At 36.6% G+C, this 12,059-nt stretch overlaps 1 protein-coding gene across 1 annotated transcript in view; it reads right to left on the bottom strand.

Moving 5' to 3' along the window:
* The window catches only part of TENM1 (teneurin transmembrane protein 1), a 1,131,584-nt gene that overhangs the window by 874,866 nt on the left and 244,659 nt on the right, over positions 1–12,059 (bottom strand). The window lies entirely within an intron of this gene.

Raw genomic sequence — 12,059 nt, 5'->3', positions numbered from 1 at the left:
AAGAGTTTTGTCCAGAAATGACTTTTTACCGATCTTATGGCAAGGCAAACCAACAATTATTGAGCACAGGCTCTCCCTGCAATGACCTTCTGAAGTTCTAGGGTATATAACCCACACTGTCCTTTGCTCAGTATGTCTTAAAGGCCTATGCTCCCTTTCTGTCTCCAAACATCTCTTGTATGTGGGGTCTCTGACTCTCTCACATATGCGAGGTCCCCATACATATGCATGTATCAATATTAAACTTGGTAATTTTTCTCTTGCTAATCTGTCTCATGTTAAACTAGCCAAAAGAACCTTGAGAGTAGAGGAAACTTTGTTCTTTCCACACACCCTTATCTTACTCACTAGTGAAAATTTATCTTTGAGGTTAAATTTAAATTTTGTAGATACCTAAAAAAATAAGTTGGAATAAAGTCTGTCAAGTGAAGTGAGTTATCAAGCTAGGTAATTTTATTTGGAGTTAAAAATATGATGTGACATGTAAAACTGATATGGATTTCCTCTCTGAAAGCATATATTCTTCCCGAATTCTGGAACAGTGGCAACATCTCTAAAATCAGTCATAACTGCCCTAGAAGAAAACTTAACTCTTTAAATTCTGGTTTTGGCATATGTGTTCATATTAAAATGTAAATGTTGTTTATATTAAACTTCAGAGGTTATACATTTTTATATAACACATTTTATGTAAGTCCACTATAGAATATTATTTCTACATATGAGAGAGCCAGGAAAAGATACATTACATGTACTATAGTTACTCAAATATGTGGAGATCAACGAAGACTACCGAGTAGTTGACAGTGGCTTTATGGAAAGAAGTAGGGATGAGCTGGGCTTGGAGAATTAGTTAAATTTCAGTAAGTGAAGGGAAGATCTTCCAAATAGGGTAGAGCAGTGGTTTTCAACTTTTTTACACTTGAGGACCAGTGAAAACAGGAGAATTATTTTGGAAACTACTAAGGTAAAAATCACCCTGAGCAAAATCAAATTCACCTAAGATCACTGGGTCCATAATCTTCGTACAAAATTAGAGTGGTTAACTCTCTCATGGACCAGCACAAAATTCCTGGAAGACCAGCACAAAATTCCTGGAAGACCAGTCTGTGGACCGGTGGTTGAAAAACACTGGGGTAGAGGAATGTTACTTGATTTGCTAATAAAAGCAGACTTGGAAAAGATTCTAACCCATATGAAACAGCAGCCCTCTTAAAATACTTTTTTTAACCAAGCAAGCACCAACAAAAGCAGATGTTAATAATAGAGAGCAATGAGAGATAGACATAGATAGCATGGTGGACCTAGATTACAGAGGGAAGGGGTTACCTGATGAATGCTGGCTGGGGAGCCTGAACATGATCTAAAGTTAGCTTATACTCTCCTCCATCTGTGACTTTGTAACCTCAAGAATCTGTAAAGGCCCACTAATAAATGCCTTGTTCTACAAAGGCAATTTAAGAAAAGTACCATGGACACTTCAGATTCTCTCTCTTATGAGTAAAGGCCCTCCACTGACCTCATTTAAAGACAGGGCAAACTGGCAGGAACCAAAAGGGGCCATCAGCAGTGTGCAGATAAGCTTTTTAGAGATGCTTCATTGTCTTTCAAAGAATGAACAGATTTTCTAGTGGAATTCAGTAAGTGCAGAGAATTCTTTTTACTAAGTATAAGCTTTCTGGTTATTGGATAATTATTTTCTACATAAAATACAGCGCTAGAAACTCCTTGCTATTTCATTAATTAAAGTAAATACTTGTTTACACTACTCTACAGCAAATCTTTGAAATGCAAGATAATAATGAATTTCATTTTGCAGTGCATTGTAAATCATATTAGTAACTTCTGGTGCTCTCCAGGTTTAGTAGGTGATAGTTTATTATTCATGTTCAGCATAAACTAAGTCATTAAAATTACAAATTTACAAGTAAGCTACAAAAATTATGCTTGTCTTCAAGATTATGGTTTTAATAACTGAAAATACTATCTGACCTAGAGGAAGGAAAATGTTGGAAACTTGAAAGTTCATCTGAAATTCACAACTGAGAAAAAATAAGTCTCTGAACACTGAGGCCATCTTTTCATTTATGTCGGAATAGGAAAACTGGTAAACGAATAAAGGAATTTTGCATTGTTTTGTGGTATTTATATTTCTGGAATTCTCTTAAAACATTTCTAAAATACGAATGTTATAAATATGAGAGGAGAGAGATTCTGGCATAAACATAAGAGGTAAGATTTAATATCAGAACAAAGACTTTTTTTTGCACTGATTGATAAACTGTATGAAAAATTCTAACCCTGTTTGAGTCTGCTATTTCACACACAAAAAATGAGAAAAGACCATGTACATGTTATATCTGTTGCAGCCAAATGGTTTTTTGCTAGCCAGCAAGCCCAATCACCTGAGAGGTATACTCTAAAATAAAAACTTCCTCAAACTCATTTTGTGCTATTGACTCTATAGGTTGAGGTTCCTGTTTCTAGTTTTTGAGGCTTCCAAAGGCTTATAATGACAACCAAAGAGAGACTGACTGCTCTGGAATTCAATTTCTCGTAGTTGAATGAGCTTGCTTCTCACCTCCACACTTGTTTCAATTCAAATCAGTGTCTTGATTAAATTCCAGAGAAGACTGCTTACAACAGTGATGGTGAACTTTTTCATAAAAACCACCCACTTTTGCAGTGCTGGTCAACTTGGTCCCTCCTGCCCACTAATGGGCATTCCAGCTTTCATGGTAGGCAGTAGCGGAGCAACCAGAGCAAGGAGCAACCGCTGCTATTGACCCACCATGAAAGCTGGAATGCCCACTAGTGGGGAGGGACCAGGCTGACCAGCACTGCAAAAGTGGGCGGTTTTTATAAAAAGGTTCGTCACCATGAGTTTACAACAAGCCTGCCAAGGGTTTGCCCAATATCTTAAAAGAGTATACAGCTGACATCCCATAAGTAAATGTGTGTGTGTTTTTTTCTTTGTTTGTTTTGTTTTGTTTGTCTATCTTTAATTCTTTCAAATTTTGCAATAAATTTTTAAGGATCCTTGTACATAAAAAAAAAATGACGGGATGAAAGAGGAAGTCTATGCACCAGGAATAATGTGATTACCTAAAGCACCCTTCCTAGCCTACTTGGCAAGCTAATAGGAAGCAGGGCAAACCACAGTTAATTACCTTTTATCATATTCTCTGGTCCCATAATACCCTTCTCATATGACGTGGGGGTTCCACTTGGTTATCTCCAGTGAGATACATTGAGAGAAATGATAGCCTTAGGACTATGTCTTTTCCAGTATTTGTGCTGCCAAAGCAAGCACAGGACTACATATTTTCTGGATCTCAGTTTCCTCCTCTGTAGAATGAGGAAGTTGGGACAAAATGATCTCCAAGTTCTTTTCCCTGCTTTAACTATCTATGATTCAGTTCACTTTGAATCTACTCCATGACTTGAATTAATAATGTGTACACATCTAGGAAATTACCTTCAACAAACAAATGATAAGCACTGGGAAAACAAAGAGGTCTAAATGTGTAAAGGAGATTAGTTAGGAAGATAAAATATGTTGATACAAGGATACATAATAATGCAGGGTGAGAAAAGGCTATGTAACAAAATGAGAGGCATGGGTGCAGAATGTGAAATCTCTTAACTACAACTCCTACCAATCCACAAGGGACTGTGAATAAAGAAAAAATATAATATAAACTTTCAGAGTATATTTAAGTTACTGTGATTTAAGGGTTCTATGTCACTGCAGTATTACTTACCCTGACTAACTTGTGTATATGCCTATTTATCTCTACCTCTATGTCATCTACCTCTGTCTGTCTAGAGACATCGCACACACAAACACACACACTTCATATCAAAAGGCAAGACACTAAATACTACCTATTTTGAAGGTTTATATGAAATCATAATGGTTAAATGGATCACACCAGGGAAATATAGCTGTTGGATTTTCTTGCCACAGGAAGGCAGGGGTCATGTCTTTATTATTCATGAAAGTATCAGCACCTGGTGCCTGGAACATAATAAGTGTGTACTAAATATTTCTTTAGTGAATGAATGAGGGTATAAAGTACATAGTGTTTCTCACCTGGGCTCCTACATCATCCTGTCCTTGCACTATCATTACATGTATCTCTTTATATTTAATAACTATATATTGTCTATCTTCTTTAGAAAGCAACATGCTCAATAAATACATTTAATCAAAGTCTGAACTAGGTGAATTTCTTTTAATACTGTTAGTATAGAATAACTTCTAGGGCCAACAAGAGTTTGGGGGTTATATACATAATGGCTGTCATCCAGATCTTTTGTCTAAGTTTCTCAGTCCTGGAGTGACTGAGGACTTAAAACAAAACTCAATTGTCTTGGTAACTCTGAAACTCTTGAACCATATTCCTGTTAGTCACAAACTTGCTTTTAACTTGACCTAGGCTGAAAAGCCTGGTTTCCTGCCTGAATCCCCAATCTAAAAGTTTGATGGTGCCCAAGAGTTAGAGGTTAGGGAAAAAGTAGAGATGCTGATCGAAGGGTACAAACTTTCAGTTATAAGATCAATAAACTCTGGGGATCTAAAGTATACTATGGTGATGTTTATTAAGAATCCTTTATTGTATTCTTGAAATTTGAGAATAGAGCAATTCTTAAGAATTCTCACATACAAAGAAAGTTAATTATGTGACATTATGGGTGCATTAATTAGCTTGATTGTATCCCTTAAATATGTAACTTTTGTTTGTCAATTATAGTGCAATAAAGCTAAAAAAATAACCTCCACATTTATTGTTATATATTTGACTCACAAAATTAAGCACTTTCCAAATGGGTTTTAGTTATACAAATGTTTCATATAGATTTAGATGAAAATCAAGTAAAAGAAAAAAAATGGACCATTTCTGTAACACTACTCCCTCACCTTTCTTCATTATTAGACACTGTTGTTGCAACTGCCAGATAAAGACCCAGAAAATCTTCCTTCCCTAACCCACATGACTCTACTAATTAGAGGTCCTCCCTTTTCTACAACTTCATAAACTGACTTAATTCTTGCCTGTCCCAAGACATTTTTTTAAGTGGGACTGGGAGTTTGTCACAGTTCTAATTGCTCAAGAATTGAATGATGAAAAGTAGGCAGGAAAAGAAACATTGTAAATGGTAAAACATACTCCAATACTGATTCAATGGACAAAGTAAGAATCTGCTCTCAGTTCAGCAAGACAGTGCCAGTAAAAGTCACACTACAGCTGTCATGATTAGAAATAGCCATGGTCTCTGTGAAGCCAAAAGCTTCTGCTATTTTTTTATGTGACAGCAGAAGCAAGAAGAGGGTTTGAGAAAACTACAGGTGGCACTATACCTTGTCTGTGTCTACATGAACATTAGGGAAGAACCTTTGCTAAGTGTTAACATGAAACGCGAAATATTATTAACAAAATGGCCTTCCTCATTTAAAAGAATGTAAAAATACAGGACTATAATTCTTTGCATTTAGAATACATATATAAGTCCAAGTGTACAATTAGAAAAAAGGTTTCCAAATTTCCATTTCCTCATCAATGTCCCCCTCCATAGAAATAATTCTCCTCTAATTAAACAAGTTAATAGTAGAATGCAAAGCTTTATGAATTCCTCTGAAGAAGCTTGATTTAGGATTTTATTTTCAAAGTGTAACATGTTAGCTGCCTCCATTCTAAAGCCTCAAGGGGAAGAGTTTGTGCTATTCTGCATGTTTTGGAAACCTTGATTAATAACTGAGTTCCTTTGCTTTTTACCAAAACTGAGAGGTTGTTTCTACTTCAGTGACAGCTTCTTAGTTATATAGCAACTGAACCCAAACCTGTGATCCACTAATTTCTGTTTTTTATATGCTGCAGGCATGGAAGTAGGCTGCCCACCACCATCCACATCTAAGACGACTTTGCTAGAGAATATCTTTGTCAAAAAAAAAACAAGATAATAAACCACCAATGACAAGTCAAATGATGTACATAAATATACCTGTTCAATGAAAGGTTCTCACTGAAAGGACCAATGTGGCATCATTAAAATAATAGATACATTCTGAGCTCCTAACTCAATCTGCTCAATATGTCTAAACTGTGTTCTACAGATGGAGAAGCAGCATGTTAAATCAACCAATGATACAAACCCTGTTAACTTTTCCCTATCATAAAGTTAAGAGAGAATTTACACAATGCTAATGATAGAAATTTCATATTACAATTCTATGTCTAGGTCAACAGAATAGATGAGAGCAGTAATTTTCAAAGCTGAGCACGCTTCAAAATCATGGGAGAAGGGCTTGTTATGACAGAGTTTTAGACTATACCAACAGAGTTTCTGATTCAGTTTGGGAAAGGACCTGTGGATTTACACTTTGAGCAAGTTACCATAGTGAGATTGATGCAGCTGGTTCAAAAAAGACACTTTGAGAATTACTGTTTTGGAGCTGGTCATAATGAGGCTGAAATTTTAAGTTCAAATCTCAGCTCATTTCAATCAGTTGTTTTATCACACAGGAAAATTATGATGTGACTACCATAACCAGACTTGACCATTCAACAAATGTCTGCCCTTGGTTACAGAGAAGACAAAATGACAAAATAGACATTCTTCATTGCAATCTTATACCCTGTTCTGTAAAATTATGAAAACATGTCTGAATTAGTAATTGTAGCTTTACATAAAAAAGCACATTTTGAATTTTAAAAACTTATGTGAAATTTTATAAACATAAAAATAGGATAGTATAATAAACAGCCATATACTTATCACCACAATTAAATAATTATTTATATTTCACTAAATTTACTTAAATTATTTTTTAGGCAGAGTATTTTTTTTGTATGTGACAGAGAGAGAGAGAGAGAGAGACAGAGAAAGGGACAGATAGGGGCACACAAGAAGGGAGAGAGATGAGAAGCATTAATTCTTCACTGCAGCACCTTAGTTGTTCATTGACTGCTTTTTCATATGTCCCTTGACCGGGGGGCTACAGCAGAGTGAGTGACCCCTTGCTCAAGCCAGCAACCTTAGGCTTAAGTCAAGCAACCTTGGGCTTCAAGCCAGCATGCATGGGTCATGTCTTTGATCCCACGCTCAAGCCAGTGACTCCACACTCAAGCTGGTGAGCCCATGCTCAAACCAGATGAGCCCACACTCAAGCTGGCGACCTTGGGGTTTTGAACCTGGATCCTCTGCATCCCAGTCCAATGCTCTATTTACTGTGCCATTGCCTAGTCAGCCTTAGCCAGAGTATTTTAAAGTAAATCCCAGATGTCATGATATATGTCCCCCTAAATATTATGCACATAAAAAGAAATAAGCTTTTATATTGTAATTTTATTTTCAAATTCTTGAAAAATAATAACCTAGGTCTCCATTAGCCAAAGTGTGATCTACAATAATACTCACTCTTCAGGATGCTAATAAGTGTTAGACTTGACCACAAAGAGAGTTCTATGGTCAAATAAGTTTTGAAATCCTGGCTTAAATATACAGATTTCTTTATTGGAGAAGATTTTAAAATATTTAATAAGCTAATATACACTAGGAATGACAAGATGATACTAAATTAAGTACACAATATTCCTCTATTGTATTAAATGATACAAATGGTTGTTGTTATTGTTGCTTTTGTGTGTATTTTGCTGTTTAAGGACAATCTCAAGAATCCACATTTTGATAAATGCACCACTAAGAGAATCTTGGGTTTGCTTTATTTTATTGTTCAAGGAAACTTTCAAAAAATGATATAAGCCATGGCTGGTTGGCTCAGTAGTAGAGTGTTGGCCTGGTGTGTGGATTTCCTTGGTTCAATGCCTTGACTGGTCAAGGCATATAGGAGAAGTGACCATCTGCTTCTATAACCCTTCCCCTTGCCCTTATCTCTATATGTCTTTCTCTTCCCCTCCTGTAGCTGTGGCTCAGTTGGAGCAAGTTGGCCCTGCATGCTGAGGATAGCTCCATGGCCTCACTTCAGGTAATAAAATAACTTGGTTGTTGAGTGACAGAACAACAGCCCCAGATGGGCAGAGCATCTATCTGCCAGTAGGGTGCTTGCCTGATGTACCGCCAGTCAGTGCACATGCAGGAGTCATTCTCTCTGCCTCTCTGCTTCTCAGTTAAGAAAAAAATGATATAATATTCTAGTGAGAGGAACTAAGAACAGAATTCTGCCCACTTTCAAATATTAAAATGAGACTATTCATGTAGAAGTGAATTGACTCTTTCAAGGTTTAACTTAAAATTAAATATATTTATAACTGTCCTTTAAAATAAACATCATATTATTATAATAACTTAATCATGTCATCATATCCACAGACAGTTTTTCAGGTTGTAATAACTAAATTAAAGTGTTCTCTTTGATATATAGCTTGATAATCTCATTATGTTCAATTAGAAATGACTTAAATACTCACAGAATAGCATAATTATATTTTTAAAAAGCACTCTAAAAATTGTCCAGGCCAGATAGCTCAGTTGGTTATCCTGATATACAAAGGTTACTAGTTCAATCCCTGGCCAGGGCACATACAAAGACAGATTGATGTTTCTGTATCTCTCCCTTCTTCTCTCTGAAGTCAATAAAAGAAAGAAAGAAAGAAAGAAAGAAAGAAAGAAAGAAAGAAAGAAAGAAAGAAAGAAAGAAAGAAAGAAAGAAACTTTAAATCAAGTGAGAGCAATATTTAATAAGAATTATACTTTGTTATCCCTGAAATCAATTTAAATAAAAACCAAAGGAAGGAAACATGAATACTATGATGTGGCATAAGACCAAAAATGAGTATGCATGAGGTCAGAATAATGCACAGGTGTTTGTTGGGGTCATTTGGGGTTTAGCTGATTGACTAACATGGTATTTTATCTTTATGTAAATATATTCAAGATGGTTACATTAATAAGGTTCTCAAACATTTGATTTACAAAAGAAAATAATCAACCAGAGATTTTCAAAGTATTTAAAATATGCACATTGTGTAGATGAATACAAACTTAACTGGCAATATTTTAACTTTTCTAGGAATGTTTTGTTTTTCTTTTTGTATTTTTCTGAAGTTGGAAACGGGGAGGCAGTCAGACTCCTGCATGCGCCCGACCGGGATCCACCTGGCATGCCCACCAGGGGGCGATGCTCTGCCCATCTGGGACCTTGCTCTGTTGCAACCAGAGACATTCTAGCGCCTGAGGCAGAGGCCACAGAGCCATCCCCAGTGCCCGGGCCAACTTTGCTCCAATGGAGCCCTGGCTGCAGGAGGGGAAAAGAGAGATAGAGAGGAAGGAGAAGGGGAGGGCTGGAGAAGCAGATGGGCACCTCTCCTGTGTGCCTTGGCTGGGAATTGAACCTGGGACTTCTGCACACCAGGCCGACATTCTACCACTGAGCCTACCGGCCAGGGCGGAATGTTATTTTTAATTAGGAAGACAGAGCCCCAAAATGTTCAATATTTATAATTTAATTCTTCTAGTTGAGGAGGAAGCTTTAGAAAAAGTCCTTTATGAAGTTACTTAATCTTCCTAGACTATCTTGTCTTCCAAATTAGGTGGTAACCTTTTCAGATGTTCTATGATGATAAACAGAAAAGATGAAACCAACTGTCTCAAAACTCAAGATTTCTAGGCAAATAGGAGTCAGCAATCATAAATGAAGAGTAACTATAGAACGATTGTTTTAGGTTAGCATTTTAGACATTTTATTTAAATTTTACTACTGTAGAAATTTTGTTTCAAGACAGACTATGCATTTTAAAGTGAGCCTGATAAATATCTTAGTATTTAATTTTAATAATAATCTGTGCTTAATACTTTAGTAATGTGCAATAATTTTAAAATACATAATTCATATTATAGTAACCACTACAAAACCTAAGTGTTCATTTCTGCCTTTTCTTATCATGAAGAGCAGATATTAGATGTCTAATTAATTAGTACAATGGTGTTTTCATACCTTTCCACCAAAAATTTTAACTACGTAATTTGTGTTATCTTTATTTAAGAGGCCAGGGTATATCACAATGATAAACGATGGTCCTCACTTGAGTGATATTGTTCATGGAGGTGTTAGACTTTGGTTCAGCGAACTCAATTCTTGAGTTCAACTAAGAAAGAATTCAGAGCCATGAACTTTAATGCCAGAAGTTTATTTAGAAAGTCACAGAAGTAGAGAAAGTGGCCCAGCTGGGCTGTATGGACTCAGGAAACAAGTTACAGAGGCAAAAGAAGGACCTTTGGAGCTTAGGAAAAAGAAAGCAAAGATAACGCACCTGACAGAAAAAGAGGGTGAAAGGCACAGGTGTGCTCTAAGAAAGAGAGAAAAAGCACATGCACTGGGTTCCCCTTGCCTTAAGAATTTTTATTTGTCTTCTAAAGACAGGATTTTAGGGGAGATCTCAGCATAGAATTCAATAGAATATTCATCAACTTTCCAGGTGTGTCCTTTCAGAGTCATGCTTTCTACTAGGTTGGTGCTAGGGTTGGCTGTCAGTCATTACACCTGGCCCTGATGCCGGCCATAGCCTCACTTTGTCTGGTTTGCTGCTTTTCTGGGTTTATAGCAGAAACACAACTGAGGCCTAGATGTTATCTCTAGTTTAACCAAAACTCTGTCTCTGTAGTGAACAGACCTGAGGCCCTGTCCCTAAGATTATTTGATGCTGATCAGAGCCTCATTGTCCTGGGGGCTTAATGCTCAAGGAAGTGTTTGTGCAAGGGCTTATATGGGGTCGTATGAGGCTGTTCTCCCTGCCTCTTGCTCCTCCCCCTTGTTCCTCAGCATTACTAGCAATATGAAATGTCAGGGGGTCTAAACCACGACAGGCTAAGGGAGTAAATGTCAGCCTGGGGGAGAGATCTTAGTCTATAATAGTTGTTTTCTCTACTTTTGCCTGTCGCTAGGCACCCAGGACTTTCTGCTCTGGTGACATTTGTGCCTGGCCTATTGTTCCTGCTCTGCTCTTGTCTGTCTAACCGCCTACTCTATCAATATTATATGATGAACTAAGCAATCAGTTTAAGTTTGGTATTTATTTTAGGTTGATTAAATCAGAGGTAAAGATTTCTGAGTCGCACTGCTCTCCAACTTGAAAAGAAATCAATAAATCCTAGTTAATCGGCAGGCAACAGCCTAACCAGATTAAGTGTATGAACTCCGTGCTGCTACAGCAGTTCACTAAACTTAATCCACAAGTAGATGATACAATGAAAAAACCTGGGTATTATGTATTTCTCTGCATCATGCCAAACCTATCATTTGTGTGAATTTAAAACAAATATGTCTTAGGAGAGTTAATATGTATCTCTGAGCTTCTTTCAGGGACTATAGTTGCTTATGTATTAATATTTTCATTAAAACATCCTCTTTTAAATCTAATTGTTTATATATCAATAGACACTTGAAGCTCAGAAATGTGCAATAATATAATTCTAAAACTAATTCAATAGAAATAAAAACAAGCTATGGTTTATAATAAAGATTACAGTATAATCCCCAATAGTTTAACCAGGCATCTCTTCACTCTGAGTTTTACCTCCCTCATCTACAAAATGGGAATAATACAATCACATCCCTGTGTCAAAAAGATAAATGAGAACAGATTCAAGGTGTTATGTTGTTACAGTTGTTAACAATAAAAGGCATTTCAGATTTGTATGTAGCTTGCTACCTTTAAAGGCAACACTCTTCTGCTTACCTACAAAAGGCCAAAATAGCTGGTCAATTTAGGGGAAAAAGTGAAAGGTAGTAGAATTTTTTAAAAGGTGAGGTGGGGGCAAAGTTTTGCCACCATAAAATGTGCCTTTAGGGACATTGATCTTAAGCTGGCTATTAAGAAACAAAAGACTAAGGAAAAACTTTTGACCCTCTGCACTTCCTGCCTAAAGGAATTCAGATAGAAAAACCTGTTTCAGGAAGGAAACCTTAGCATAACCACCATAGGAAATATGAATTAATTGTGGCACACGCGGAGGAGACAATGGAAGTCTGTTAGTTAAATTTCCCTGTGTGTCCCATTTCTGCTGAGTAGGCCTGCGAAACTTTGATCACCACATGT

The sequence above is a fragment of the Saccopteryx bilineata genome, chromosome X, assembly GCF_036850765.1.
Source record: "Saccopteryx bilineata isolate mSacBil1 chromosome X, mSacBil1_pri_phased_curated, whole genome shotgun sequence".
Taxonomy (NCBI): Eukaryota; Metazoa; Chordata; class Mammalia; order Chiroptera; family Emballonuridae; genus Saccopteryx; species Saccopteryx bilineata.
The sequence above is the reverse complement of the archived record's forward strand: the minus strand, read 5'-3'. Positions and strand labels throughout refer to the sequence as shown.